The sequence below is a fragment of the Lepisosteus platostomus genome, chromosome 5, assembly GCF_059453375.1.
Source record: "Lepisosteus platostomus isolate fLepPlt1 chromosome 5, fLepPlt1.hap1, whole genome shotgun sequence".
Taxonomy (NCBI): Eukaryota; Metazoa; Chordata; class Actinopteri; order Semionotiformes; family Lepisosteidae; genus Lepisosteus; species Lepisosteus platostomus.
In genome coordinates this window covers 16,429,250-16,445,184 of record NC_142615.1, presented here as the reverse complement: position 1 = coordinate 16,445,184, position 15,935 = coordinate 16,429,250, and the positions used below count along the sequence as shown (strand labels likewise).

The window sequence follows — 15,935 nt, the reverse complement described above, 5'->3', positions numbered from 1 at the left end:
AACATGCTTCTACATTAAATTTAATGGAAGTGTTCATTTAATTTTTGGAGCAACTTGTTTTTAAAAAAATCCATACAAATTGCAAAAGATAAAATACTCATCTGTTTTGTCAGTGCAGAGGAATTACTGCCAGCTGGCAAGGAAACGAAAAAGATTTTTTTGTCTTTAGCCAAAAACCTGTGAATGTAGAAGAAAGGTGATGTGCGTTAGTTTCTATGGCACAGTCAGTTAGCGTATCCTTCAGTTAAACATAACGTTGGTAAATCAAAAGTCCCCAGAGACGCATTTCAAATTAATCTGACCTCAACACCGTCTCCCCTAAATGTGATGGGGTTTCTTTGGATGTCCTTAAGCATCCTGATAGTTGCAGAGATTTCAAACTTTTGGCACAAGTCAAACTACAAGAAGTTAATAGTTGAGCGCCTAAGTCAATATCACGGGAATGTGACTATGTAAACTTAAATAGTATTCAAAATATTGCAATTTTGTTGTAGTTTAAAAATATATTTTAGCTGGGGATCCTCAAATGATGAGGGTAGAAAAGAGAACTATTCGACACCATCAGGAGTGCTTAACATGTGATAAAAGTGTTTTTTAATCACAAAGTGAAAATAGTGAATTTGTCTTTCACTTAGGCGTTCATTAAAAGCTCATTAAACAATGAAGGAGAGGCTCGTGTTCCGAATTCTCTTCGTGTCTCATTGTCTTGCTTTGATTTTTAAAATGTACACTGTTGGCTATTCACTCTTCCTAACACAATTAAAGAGCCGAGTTTAGTTCAGAGGTAAAGCATCTCATGCATCGTTTTCTATCACCAGCATCTCCACTCTGGATTTCTTTTTAAGCGCGATATCTTTTCTGTGATTTCTTTCGTTTGAATTCCCTCATGTGTGAATTTCAGCGCAACACATAAACTCGTTTGTCTGTTTTAAAGAGATGCAATTTTTAAAACAGACAAAATGAAAGACTGTTTAACTAAATACACATAGAAAACGTGCACCTAATTGAGAAAATTTGGACTGGGGCAATTTATTATTGTAGCGGCGCAAGCTCATAGTGGTGCACTTGAGGAATGCGGTACAAGGGCCAGTGGTGCATTGGATAACGCATCTGATTACGGATCAGGAGACTGTAGGATCGTAATGCTCTTAAACCCAGTACCATAACCGTAGTGTGTTCAGTCCTACACAACCTTTCTATCGACTGAATAAGCCTCCTGTTCCATCTCCATCTTCTTCCCACACATTCCGGCTATTTCAGCACCGTTATTGTTGGACCACAGTCACAGATACGTAAGGGACACTATTCTGAAGAACCGTCTTAAATAAATAACGTTGCAAAAGGTAACAATAAGGGTTTCTTAATGTAACCTTACATTTGGCCGTACAATACAATTTTCTGTACCCTCAAAAAACTAAAAAAAAAATATTACTGCTTTCTCCTGAGAAACACAAGTGTAGTGTCAAATCACAATAAATAATACAACAAATATACTAAATTAACACCCAGATATGACAACACACAGCTATGACAGAACACATTGAAGACTTAAAAGCCCTTTAAATTTTTATTTCCTTAATTTCCATTCTCTTCCCTCCCCAGGATAACTGAAAACTAACTATAATAAAGACTGTATATGCATTACTTGTAATACAGCTACTAATAAAGATATACATGGAACTTAATTATGAATAAATAACACTTTTATTAATAAATACGTGTAATGATAACATTCATTGTGAATATTTGTGGTGTCTGGAAAGCAATTTTAGTTAAATATAATAATAATTTTCAAGCAAGTGGTGCATAACCTTGTTACTTAATGAGTACATTATTTCCATTACTTTCAAGACAGTTCTAATGTGATCAATTGTTCTACTTAGTCCGCTACTGAGTTGCTTAAAACCTATGAAGAGGTGGTTTAAGCTAGACTCCTAATGCAGTAACATCTAACGGGCAGCAGCTGTTATTTTAGGTTTGTTGCAATTGAGAACAGGTTTAGTACAGAGTTGCTGACAAATTTCAACGGAGTTTATTGAATATAAGTTTATTGCAATTGACCCATTGTAGCTACCAATCAGCAGCAAGGAAAAACAAACTTCACTTGTGCCTGTCAAAAAAAAGGAAACAGAGTAGTAGTTTATGTGGTAATTTCAGGTACTGTACAATGTAAGAACTAATGTTAACTACTCCCATAGTAATGCGTGGGGTCCTATCAATAGAAAAAAACAATTGTTGTAACCCGAAAATACAACAAACACAAAACAAGAAGTCTTCCAGGAACCTAGGTAAATCCCGGTAGTTGTCTAACAACTACGAAAAAAAAAACCAAACGCAACAACTTCAAAAGAAAAAGAACATTAAAAACAAATCTGGGGAACAACAAAAACACAGAGTCTAATGCGAGAGCTTTTTCAAGTCTTCAGTGCTCCTCTCGTCTCAGTAGACCTCTCTCATATATTTGTGTACAGGTCAGCTGGAGATACGCAGCTGATGGTAATTTAAGTAGGAAGCTGCGTCAGCATGCATGGGCTTCAAAGGAAAAAGTCAAGGTTTATTCCATGCTGAAAAGAGAAGGAAACACAATGTTTCAGCTGTGGAGCCTTATTTGATTGTGACTCGAAGTAAACCTTTACTTCTTCGTTTGATGTTAATTTATCTTCATCAGATACCTGATAGTATCTAAACTTAACAGTTGCTTTCAGTAGCTAAAGCTCTAGGTGAGGCTTGAACTCACAACCTCGGCATGACTCCGCTGTGCACTACTGTATAAGTACCAAACACGGACCGATTGCGCCACTGGAACTGTGCAAGATATGCAGAAACACAGGGTGAAACCGGTTTCGGTTGTGGATCCATCTATACATGGGGAACACTAAAATAGCAAGGAAAATACAAGAAAAGAAACTGAAAGAATTGTGCTAACAGCAAAGGGGGACGGAGGGAGGTGGTCGGACAAGTAAATCAGCCTGGCAGATTATTTGTATCGTCATTTTTTGAGTCAATCAGCAAACAGATTTCTCTTCATGTGCCTTAAACTGTGCAGTTTGTATCTTCGTTGTAGATAGGTTTCTTCAGAAGTCCAGTAAACTGACAATAATGGAGAACTAGCTGACGCACCCCGTCGTGAAGACCCTCTGTAAGGTGATTACACGTTTCATTTTCAAGTCGCCTCCTTTACACGCAATTGCAGCCCGGACACTGAGAGAAAGCAGGAGAAATGGCTTCAATTTCAACGTGAAAGCACAGTACAGGCTCGATGGCTTCACATCTCCCATCAATCAAATAAAATTGCAGTAAAGCGATCTAAATATGACTCTGAAGTACTGGGAAAGATGATTATTTTGAGCGTGCCTCCCAGGGTCTGCTACGAGGCTGAAGTTACAGTAGCTTCTTATTCACCAGCTTCTTATGCATGTTTTTCGTTCCACCTTAAATGGTGCTGCTGTGATGTTATGTCACCTTTCGCCTGTAGATGGCTCTCTTCAATCAGTACTAATCCGGCTGGAATACTGTAGACATCTTCACTGAAAGGGGATATCCAAATAGCGACTGTCCAAATTATATTTTTGTATGGAAATATTTCAGAAAATCGCAAACCAATTTTAAAAACTCACCACAACACAGACTTACACTGGGAAAAGATGATTGCACTTTCTGCTTATTGCTACGGTCTTCCCCCCGATTATGAAAATGTCTCACAGTTCTGACACCGCCGTGTGAAAGACAATGTAACAGACTATCAAAATCCTGAAGTACAAGAAATTTTAATGCACCAGTTTTTTAAATATGACCCTCTGATCCTGGCATGTCAGAATACATTTCGAAAAAGTATGGCATGAATTGCACGAATAGCAATGGCACAAATTGTTGAGAATATCACTGACCTTGCCGATATTTGCAGGGGATACGAGTGTTTTGCACATGTTGAACTACGACACGTCAAAATTGAGCTCCTTAGTCAATATCACCGGGAATGTCCAATAATGACGAACATCAGAAGCTTCAAGGAAACTTAGACTTCGACATGGAGTTTTATCTTCGAATGGAGGTTGGGAGAATTCATTTATACTCTCGTTGCTCATTAGCTAAACTATTTAAAAAATATATGACACAGATTTGTTCGAGAAAATTGTAATTGCCTTAAAGAGAGCCTTCTTGAAGATGTGCACCAGCTAGCTCTCCACTGTCAATTGACAGGACTTGAGAAGAAACTGTTCCCATACAACCAACATACAAATTACACATCTTAAGGAACATGAAGAGAAATCCGTGTACTAAATAACATAAAACTGTCGCTGCAAATTATCACCAAGCTGTTTTATGTGTCTGACCACCTCTTTCCTACTTTGCAGCGAGCACAAATCTTTCTGTTTCTTCATCGCAATTTTACTGTCTCTTTCCCCCATGTGGAGATGGATCCACAGCTGAAACTTTAGGTCAGTTCCTGTTACTCTGTCCGATTGAAAGAGGTGTATTAAAGGCACTCCCATCTCTGCAGGAAAGTTATTGCTGCTCTCAACACAATATACTGCAGCCAAATATAGCGATACTGTCACTGCCTGTGGGCCACGTGTTCCTGCTGGCAGTCTATTATGTCATGTTCATCCACACCCAGAAACATTACTTCATCGCTATTTTACTGTCCCCCATGTGGAGATGGATCCACAGCCGAAACTTTAGGTCAGTTCCTGTTACTCTGTCCGATTGAAAGAGCTGTATTAAAGGCACTCCCATCTCTGCAAGAAAGTTAATGCTGCTCTCAACACAATATACTGCAGCCAAATACAGCGATACTGTCACTGCCTGTGGGCCACGTGTTCCTGCTGTCAGTCTATAATGTCATGTTCATCCACACCCAGAAACATTACTGCTGGAGCACAAGAGTTATATAGGCGCAGTCCATAGAGCAAGAATCTCTTAATCTCAGAACTGTGGGTTCAGCCCCCACATTGGGTCCCTCTGTGTCAATTTGATCCCCCCAATCCTCCTAGCATGACCTGATGGCGTAACAGTGATACCCAGTACACAGCGTAATTCAGCTTTCTTTCCACTTGATTCAGATTTTGATCTGAAATCATCGGCCGAACAAGAGTTTGTCTAAATCGAGGGAGATCTGCTCACAAGCAAGTATTAAACACTTCAGCATTTTCTGTTCGAATACCACACTTTGTCAAAACACTGCCGCTTCTTAAGCTAATAAGTAACGGTTTTTGAGCACGTATTGTATTGTTAATGCTTATATTAAAAAAGCATAAATTCACATAGTGGAATTTGGACTGAACAAAGTAGTCCAGCCCTTTTACAACATTACATACCCACTGATTAAAGCTTAAAACTACAGCAGCAGGAGTAACAATAATGGCAACAACATGTTTGGAGTTCGGCATTTCATTTATTCTGCGGAAACATCGTATCGGAATGAACTGCCCGAGATAAAAGAGTAATTGCGGATTCAGATCGTTTTTACAGAGCATTGCGTTGTTCTGTTCATGCTGACTACACGCTTTAGATTTGTCATTTACTGCAGGCGTTGCTTTTCCAGGTTTTTCTGAAATTCCTCGCATTTGAGCCAGCACTAAAATATTTCATTCCCGTCGCTGAATACATCGTGGAAACGGTATTTGCAACCGAATGCTGTCACACATGAAACCTTTTCGTTATTCGGTTCTGAAGTTTGAAAATGAAAATAAAACGGGGGTCACTTCATAGGTTTGAAAGAAGTCCAAGCAGCATAAAAACCCGCAAATTCTCACAAAGGCTGCACCTTTCTTCTGCTGCTTTTATAAATCAGCCTTAAACATTTGAATGCATACCTTACTGCTGCTAATCACATTCACGTGTTTACGAAGCTTTTTTCTGTCCGTTATGTTTTTGCTAAGCAGTTTCTCCGTTTTCCTCGTACTGTGATTGTCACCGAGCACAACAAGACTGAAACAGTGTAAAGGCAGGTTAAAAAGTCAGGGTAAAACGCCTGATTGTCGGGAGTGGGATTTGAACCCGTGCCTCTATTTGGAAGAGCGAAACACAAAGCTTAAAAGACACGAATCTGTAAATTTGCTGTTTTAAACCGCTTAACTATCCTGAAGAAATGGGTGCTGATTGCATCAGTCACATCCGATTTTCCGTAAATTTAGGACGATTGATACAACTGGACGAACAATTTGTGGCGTTTAGCATGACATGGAAAACGGTACCGGAGCGTTCGGGTCCGGACTACAAGACTCAGAAACAGTTCTTACCCCCGCACTATCAAACTATTAAACTCCCAGCCTCTCTCACTCTCTCCTCACCTCTCACCTATGACCTGAACCTCACAGTGCCTTCTTTCTTACCAAAAAACCCAAACACACATTGAAAATCTACCTCTACCTTACATGTCAAAAAGCTCACTCCCCATCATTTCTATCCCTTTATTCCATTCTTTTGATGCATGTTTTTGCACATAACCTGTTACCTTTTTGTTGTTTTGCACACTGCCCATTGTTTTTTTTTTTGCACATCGGCTGTTGTCTCTGTCTTTCTTTTGTTATACAATTGTATTGTTGTTGTGTTTTTTTCTTGTACTACTTATGTCCGAGAGCTAGCTAAATAGCATTTCGTTATACCATATACCTGTGTATGAGTATAATGACAATAAACTTGGACTTGAACTTGAACTTGACATAGTCTTGCAGGCAGTATATTATTTTATCGTTTACTCGTTTAAAAAAACATGGTCTTCTTGTTCCTAAGTCAGATTTTTAGTGCTTTCGAACGTTACTTCCAACCTGGACTGACAGCTCACCCGATCTGTTTGTGATCAGACCACGGAGTGGGGGGCTGTACCAAGCGCACGTTCCTTCCCAATTCTGAGGCGATCATTCGGAAGATGGGTGTGAAGAGAGACAAGCTTTGTCGACTAAAAAACAAGGCAGGATATGCAAGAATATTAATCACTGGCGACAGTTATGTTCTCTTACTATTGAGACTCCTACATTGCGAGTTTTTTTGAAGACTTTGAAACAGGCATGGGTGGGGTTTGAAACCACAATCTTCAGTTTACAAGACCGACGCCTTACCACTTGGCCACTGGACCTTCGAAGAAGCATGGGAATAATGTTGTTCAAATTATTTTTTTCTGAATCTGGTTTACATCGCCTGGAGGCAGCAACAACAATAAAAGGGATACTTAACAAGGAGATACGCTGTAGCAGTGCGACTCCAACAGATGCTCCTGAAGAGACTGGAGGTTTAAGCCAGCTCCTTAGAGCGCTCGGCCACGTTACTCTCAACAGCGGCTCTTCAGCTCTTGTTGTTTGACCTAGTGTTTTTATAACGCGTGGAATTGACCGCAACTTCGTTTTCTGAGATGCTTTCTCTCACGTGGTGAAATCTCGACCTCTTTGGCATCTCTGGCTATAGTTCTTCTGTAGAGCAGGCTTTCACACCTCTGCTTATAGTGCCCTTGAAGTCATTTTATTTTTACAGGAAGACACATTCCCTAACGATCTCTCCTGTTTTAGAAATGCTTCATAAGGCGTGTTTGATTCAACGGACAAACAGTATACTAATTGTACAATGCAGATTTATGCGGCATTCATACTGGATTTGAGTGGGATTCTGAAATACTTCTGATCTCTGATGTTGCTGTCCTTAAACTCGGAAGTGATGTTCTGCAGACGTGTGCATAATGTCCTGTTTTCTTACAGTGTAGACATTTTGCTGTTCACGCTCCGCATTCATCTGCTTTGTGCATTGTTAGTCCGCACCTATAACATGTAATGTCAGCCGTCCCCTGTTCTTCTATTTCTCTAGCATGACTGCGTCCGGCTGCTCGGCTTTTGTTTGTAAAGTTTGAGCGAGCGCCCCGTTCAGTGTCACTTTGTCACTGTGGTCAGAAAACATTCTTGATTCTGCTTGAGCTGCTTCATGAATTCTAGCGACTGTAAGAGCTCTTTCTAAAGTCAGCCCTTCCTCCTGCAGCAATTTATAGTCTCTTATGTGCACATTTTTCCACAAGTTGATATCTTAACATGTCAGTTTCCAATACTCCAAAGTCACAAGATTTAGCCAGTTCTCTTAGTGCAGTCACAAAAGCAACAACAGATTCGTCCTGAGACTAAGTTCTCTGCCTAAATTGATGCCGTTCCAAAACCACATTTCTCCGCGGTGTAAAGTAAGCGTCTAAGGCAGCTACAGTCTGTTCATATGTACCTTTTTCTCCAGGGAGGTTGGCGAAAATCCGCTGCACGGGAGCCCCGATACAGTGCAGTAGTGTAGCCCGTCTCACGGTATCCTGTGCTTCTGTAGATCCACTGGCTATTTAAAAAAATCTGTACGACTCCATCCATATCTTGTATTCCGTATACAAATACGGAGCTCCGAGGTTCAGTAGAAATGGTGGAAAAAGCTGAGCATAAGCAAAGCTTCTCGGCGCGGCTACCATATCTTCCATGGCGCAAGCTAAACGAAAAGTCCGAAAATTCAGAAGTTCGTTTCTACCAGCAAGAGAACTAAAATCTGCAGTGTTCTGCTCGCTTTGAGTCCGTCAAGCACCCATCTCTCGTCGCCTTCAATGTTGTGTATCTTAATAAAGAGACGTTTTTATATTATTTTAACTATTTTATTAACTACACAGATCACGCCCTTACACCATATATTCCTGCCTTCTACTCTCTCGTTCTGTTGTCTGGCGATGTCTACTCACTATACTACATTTAGCATGACTTCTTGTTGCAGTTGAGCTCAAAGCTGGAGATGATCTCCATATTCTACCGCACTATCTAGTCCGAAACGTAGTACACAGTACATACTTTTTTAAGTGAAGTCAGGTTGTTAAAAAATTAAACCAGCGCCCTGTCACAGAAACGTACCCCCAGTCTCCCGCGCAAAAAGCGGGGGTACTCAGCACTATACTAAAGAGGAGCGCTTGTCTGCAGCTGAGCGTCAGCTCTGTTTACTGTCAGCAGTCATTGCCTCATTTCCAAAGACTTTTTCACCTGCTCTCAGCTTTTAAAGACAGTCATAAACGCTCAAGAAGTAATTCATGTCAGTTGGAAGTCTGTTTCTGTTGTCTCAGCTCTTGATAAAGAAAAGCCGTGCGTGGGAGACTCCCTCTCTGAAGAAGTTTGCCGTCACCCTGCGAGGGAGAAGAGCCATCAATCACCGAGGCAACCACTGAGACAGTAAACATTAAACACGTGAAATGCGAGATGTTGTGATTTTTTTCCCGCTTAAGGCTTCTATCGTTTCTACTCTAACGAGAAAGACCTCTTTATTAGAAGTGAGATTTTAACAAACGTCTCCAGGGTTAACTGCGACCTGAATGCAACGCCTAAGACCATAGCAGCGCTCAATAAAAATGATCAGAAACCGAAAGCGCTTCCTATCCGGATCAGTATATTCCGATACCACTGGTTCTACCGAAGAAATAAGAAAACCCGAACTCAAAGCACTGTGTTGCCATTACGGGTACTCTGTCTGCAGCTGCTTTAAGATCTACTCACACCGTGTTGCCATTAAGGCTACCTAGTTAAAAAAAACTTATCGTCACCTTTTTGAACGTGATTATTAGACACCCGTTAAATCTCCACCGAGGTTTCTTGAGAGATCGTTCAGCGAGCGAGTAATAAAAAACTACGTCGCTTCCAACCTCTGCTGTCACTGTAAACTCGGACGTGATGTTCTGCAGATGTGCAGTGTGCCTTTCCTCTTGTCGTATTCAAGAGTACTCACTGTGTGAGCTCCTCACTGCGTGTTCTGTACTCTACTGTGATTTAATTTAGATGATTACGTGGAGTAGAGTGACAAGATCTACTTGAACATTTTCGGTTTGTGAAATGAAACACTAAATACACTACTGTAAATACAAGTAATGGACATTTAAAACAACCACAGTACAGCTAGAAGAGTGAAAGATAAAAGACTATTTAGAATGACATTCACAATAGACTTAAGAACAGCACAACCGCCCGAACAGGGACTTGAACCCTGGGCCCTCAGATTAAAAGTCTGATGCTGTACCGACTGAGCTATCCGGGCTCTGAAAGCAAGCCGACACTGTCGGGATCCTCGCAAGTCACCTGTCTCTTGTTCCGAAGAGCAGTCATACCTGACACGTCTGGAATGACCACTGACAGACTTTATCCAGAAGCGACGGCACCACTCCCAGTAGAATGAGTGAGAAATACAGCATGACATGGGTAGTTAAGGGGCTCCCACAATCCATCTTTCCTCACATTACTGATTTTTTTCAATAGCATTTTGACCTTTTTTCACATTCTGATTTTTTTTCTCATTTAATAAAATCATTTAATCAACAACATTAAAAAGAAAACAAATGGAATGTTTTTTGGAACAATGATTAAAAAAAATATTTCAATGCCTTGGTTGTATATGTGTGCACACCCTTTATATAGGGAGTTGCAACAGTGCTGAAATTTAAAGAGCATTTCTGTAGAGAAAACAGCCTTGATGTTTAGCTTAGGGAGCCTGTCTTTTCGAAATTCTATTTCTTAACACCTTGCACAGCCTCCCGACAGACTAACAAATATTTTTTGGAGAAATTGGCTCACACACCGGAAGACACTAACGTTTATTTACGTGAGAGTATGTGAATAACACTTTAACCGAAAAAGTTTGTAATTGTGATTTTGTTAAAATTCAGTAAATCGTCTATCAACAGTTAGAATTTATTAAGAAATTTCATAAACTATAAGACAATTCAGAGAGTTTATAGGTCATATCCGTCGCTTAATATCTTTTAACTCTAGAGTTCAGGATCCAAACCCAGCTGCGGACGATTGTGTTTCTTGAATCTCTTGTAATCATCAAAAGTCGATGTGTAGTCCTTCAGTACTTTCTCGAGTTGTGCCATGGATATTTTATACGATTAATACTTGTCATGCTCTTTTGCATTGTTATTAACAAACGGAAAAAGTTTAAAGTGTGTTTATGGCTGTGCTTCACATCTACACGAGAGCAGTACAGGACACGCAGTGAGGAGTTCGTGAAGCTTTCAGTTTAGTGCGGAGTTCAGAAGGAGGATTCGCTCGCTGAATAATCTCTCAGGAAATCCCGGGTGAGATTCAACAGGTGTTTTCTGCAACAGCCACGACAAGTGTGAAGCAATCTCTGGATTTCCTGAATTTGAACTAAATTATTAGTTCAAATAATTTAGGATTTAACAGAACTAAATGAGGTACATTTAGAACAGCAGCGCAACCCTGCAGCACGTCGAGTTTAATTGTGTAAACCTGGCTCTCTCTGAACACGAGCAAAGAGTTCTCACTCAACAGAAGACTGCGATGTGAGTACTGTAATATAAAGCACCTGGAGATGCCAGGGATTGAACCCGGGACCTCATACATGCAAAGCATGCGCTTTACCACTGAGCTACATCCCCGATGTAAAAGGCTATGGAACAGACTTAGAGATGTGCAAATGCTCACTGATCACACCACTCACGAAAAATGCCTGCAGTTTCCCACTTTCGCGTTTCTTCTACTACAGAGTAAATTCATAGGAATGAAGAAATAAGGAAGGAAAAATAATCGCATCGAAGCTTAAAGAGACTGGGCACAAATTAATCTGTTATTTTTGTATCCAGTTACATGGGCGACGGTGGTTGATTCCCAGACGGGGGAGTGCTTTTTTTCTACCTCCTTACTCGACTGTCTTTCAGTTCTATTTATTTGAAAGCTATTTGCATCTTTTAAGTACTCTTGATTAAACTATGCATAGAAAAACAGCAGTACTGATGATTTAACGTAAAAGGGTGAAACAACGCCCCAACCACAGGAATGGTAACAGGAAGGATCGTGTTCTTATTTAATATGTCCTTTTGAGATGTCTTGTCAATGCACACAGGCGGTAGAGCTGAATAATTTACTTTTACTTCTTTCTATACCAGGAAGAAAGGAGCAGACTTTAACTTTAAGAGGCAAAAATGACACCTTGTCAAAGCTAATATTATTAAAATGACATCACAACAAAAGAGTGGAGCCTTGAATGAATAAAGCCTTGAGTGGAGCCTTGAGCTTTCATTGGATGTCTGTGTCTCCATAACTTTGTAGGTGAGAGAGAGGATTGTGATAATTTGCAGGTGCTTCTTGGAAGTGCGTTGGTGGTACAGGCGCCTTCCAAATAATTGAGTCAGGTTTGAATCCCAGCCAGTGCAAACCCAAATCTTTTCAAGATAATCTGCGGTTCGCTAACACATCTTTTGAAACACTACAACAGGTAACACCCCGTGTGAAACATCATGAGCATCTGTTAAACCTCTCTACCTGCCCGTTCCTAGCAGAGACATGCCGAGGGTCTAAAGGGACATTTTGAGCCGTAGAAACATTTTATCATTCCATACTTTCCTGTGCAGTCAGGCCAGTTCCACTTTAACTGCGCCCAACAACGGAGGTCGTTTTGAAAACTACGAGAGTAAAGGCACACTGCACATCTGCAGAACATCACGTCCGAGTTTAAGGACAGCAACATCAGAGATTGGAAGCTAGGGAGTTTCAGGTCTGTGTTTTTATTATAGGTTCAAAAAAATCTGAATACCTTTTCAAGAAGTATTTCAGAATCCCAGTCAAATCCAGTACGAATGCTGCATAGATCTGCATTGTACAATTAGTATACTGTTTGTCCCTTGAATCAAACACGCCTTATGAAGCATTTCTAAAACAGGAGAGATCGTTAGGGAATGCGTCTTCCTGTAAAAATAAAATGACTTCAAGGGCACTATAAGCAGAGGTGCTCTACAGAAGAACTATAGCCAGAGATGCCAAAGAGGTCGAGATTTCACCACATGAGAGAAAGCATCTCAGAAATGAAGTTGCGGTCGTTTCCACGCCTCATAAAACCACGTGGAGTAGAGTGACAAGATCTACTTGAACATTTTTGGTTTGTGAAATGAAACACTAAATACACTACTGTAAATACAAGTAATGGACATTTAAAATAACCACAGTACAGCTAGAAGAGTGAAAGATAAAAGACTGTTTAGAATGATTTTCACAACAGACTGAAGAACAGCACAACTGCCTGAACAGGGACTTGAACCCTGGGCCCTCAGATTAAAAGTCTGATGCTCTACCGACTGAGCTATCCGGGCTCTGAAAGCAAGTCGACACTGTCTGGATCCTCGCGAGTCACGTGTCTCTTGTGCCAAAGAGCAGTCATACCTGACCCGTCTGGAATGACCACTGACAGACTTTATCCAAAAGCGACGGCACCACTCCCAGTAGAATGAGTGAGAAATACAGAATGACATGGGTAGTTAAGGGGCTCCCACAATCCATCTTTCCTCACATTACTGATTTTTTTCAATAGCATTTTGACCTTTTTTCACATTCAGATTTTTTTCACATTTAATAAAATCTTTTAATCAACAACATTAAAAAGAAAACAAATGGAACATTTTTTGGAACAATAATTAAAAAAATCTTTCAATGCCTTGGTTGTATACGTGTGCACACCCTTTATAAAGGGAGTTGCAACAGTGCTGAAATTTAAAGAGCATTTCTGTAGAGAAACCAGCATTTTTTCTGCCTTGATGTTATAGGTAGCCTGTCTTTTAAAAATTCTATTTCTTAACACCTTGCACAGCCTCCCGGCAGACTAACAAATATTTTTTTGGAGAAATTGGCTCACACACCGGAAGACACTAACGTTTATTTACGTTAGAGTATGTACAACTCAGGCTTTAACAGATGTTCATGATGTTTCACACGGGGTGTTACCTGTTGTAGTGTTTCAAAAGATGTGTTAGCGGACCACAAATTATCTTGAAAAGATTTGGGTTTGTACTGGCTGGGATTCAAACCCGACTCAATTATTTGGAAGGCGCCTGTACCACCAACGCACTTCCGAGAAGCACCTGCAAATTATCACAATCCTCTCTCTCACCTACAAAGTTATGGAGACACATACGTCCAATGAAAACTAATTTTATTCACTCAAGGCTCCACTCTTTTGTTGTGATGTCATTTTAATTGATATTAGCTTTGATAAGGTGTCGTTTTTGCCTCTTAAAGTTAAAGTCAGCTCCTTTGTTCCTGGTATAGAAATAACATGTTCCATCTTTGTTTAAAAACACCTCTAAAAGTAAATTATTCAGCTCTAACGCCTGTGTGCATTGACAAGACATCTCAAAAGGACTTATCAAATAAGAACACGATCCTGCTTGTTACCATTCCTGTGGTTGGGGCGTTGTTTCACCCTTTTATGTTCTTCTACAATATTTGCAGACAGGGCTTTATCACTCGAGTTGTACAGAACAAGTGTGCATCGGTCCATGAAAATCATCAGTAGTGCTGTTTTTCTATGCATAGTTTAATCAAGAGCACTTAAAAGATGCAAAAAGCTTTCAAATAAAACAGAATTGAAAGACAGTCGAGTAAGGAGATAGAATAAAAGCACTCCCCCGTCTGGGAATTAACCACCGTCGCACGTGTGACTGGATACAAAAATAATAGATTAATTTGTGCCCAGTCTCTTGAAGCTTCAATGCGATTATTTTTCCTTCCTTATTTCTTCATTCCCATGAATTTACTCTGTAGTAGAGGAAAAGCGAAAGTGGGAAACTGCAGGCATTCTTCGTGAGTGGTGGATTGTGATCAGTGAGCATCTGCACATCTCTAAGTCTGTTCCATTACTTTTCCCATCAGGGATGTAGTTCGGTGGTAGAGCGCATGCTTCAGATGTTTGAGGTCCCGGGTTCAATCCCTGGCATCTCCAGGTGCTTTATATTACAGTACTCACATCGTAATCTTCTGTTGAGTGAGAACTCTTTACTCGTGCTCAGAGAGAGCCAGGTTTACACAATTAAATGCAGGCACACTCGACGTGCTGCAGAGTTGCGCTGCTGTTACTGCTACATTACTGCACTGTATCGGGGCTCCCATGCAGCAGATTTTCGCCAACCTCCCTGGAGAAAAAGGTACATATGAACAGACTGTAGCTGCCTTAGACGCTTACTTTACACCGCGGAGAAATGTGGTTTTGGAACGGCATCAATTTAGGCAGAGAAGTCTCAGGACGAATCTGTTGATGCTTTTGTGACTGCACTAAGAGGACTGGCTAAATCGGGTGACTTTGGAGTATTGGAAACTGACATGTTAAGAGATCAACTTGTGGAAAAATGTGCACATAAGAGACTATAAAGTGCTGCAGGATGAAGGCTGACTTTAGAAAGAGCTCTTACAGTCGCTAGAATTCATGAAGCAGCTCAAGCAGAATCAAGAATGCTTTCTGACCACAGTGACAAAGTGACACTGAACGGGGCGCTCGCTCATACTTTACAAACAAAAGCCGAGCAGCCGGACGCAGTCATGCTAGAGAAATAGAAGAACAGGGGACGGCTGACATTACATGTTACAGGTGCGGACTAACAACGCACAAAGCAGATGAATGCGGAGCGCGAACAGCAAAATGTCTACACTGTAAGAAAACAGGACAATATGCACGAGTGGATAGAAAGAAAGACGGTTCCCATCAGGAAAAGAAATTTAATACAAATAAGGAAGGGACAAAACTGCGAGCAGTTAAAGAACCGTCTTCAGACTCAGATGAATTTGTTAATTCCATTGACCCTGAAGGTAAAGAAACTGTTCGAATAAATGGCCAAGAGATAAAAATGGTGATAGGATACAGGAAGTCAAAGAAACTTAATTGGAGTAGAACTTTTAAAGAAAGTGTTTGCACACAGAACTAAACTTCAGCAGACTAAGAAGAAAGTTTATGCCTATGCACAAATTAGTCCACTTAAGTGTGTTGGCTACTTTGAGGCACAGCTGAAATGGCAGAAAAATGTAATAAAGGACAAAGTCTATGTAGTTGAAGGAAATTTAGAAGCGTTGTTGGGAAGAAAAGCATGTTTTGATCTGAAGATTCTGAATGTAGGAGACACTGTCAATGCGGTTGACCAGTCTTCAGAGAGGTTTAAGCGGTTAGCA

The 15,935-nt window shown here is 40.5% G+C and overlaps 3 non-coding genes across 3 annotated transcripts; all 3 read right to left on the bottom strand.

Annotated features, from left to right (window-relative positions):
• Positions 1–9,950: 9,950 nt before the first annotated feature.
• On the bottom strand, positions 9,951–10,023 carry trnak-uuu (transfer RNA lysine (anticodon UUU)). Its single transcript has one exon. It is a non-coding gene; the product is annotated as a tRNA-Lys (tRNA).
• Positions 10,024–11,314: 1,291 nt separating this feature from the next.
• trnaa-ugc (transfer RNA alanine (anticodon UGC)) lies at positions 11,315–11,386 on the bottom strand. The gene has a single exon. It is a non-coding gene; the product is annotated as a tRNA-Ala (tRNA).
• A 1,634-nt stretch (positions 11,387–13,020) lies between these two features.
• trnak-uuu (transfer RNA lysine (anticodon UUU)) lies at positions 13,021–13,093 on the bottom strand. The gene has a single exon. It is a non-coding gene; the product is annotated as a tRNA-Lys (tRNA).
• Between the last annotated feature and the right edge of the window lie 2,842 nt (positions 13,094–15,935).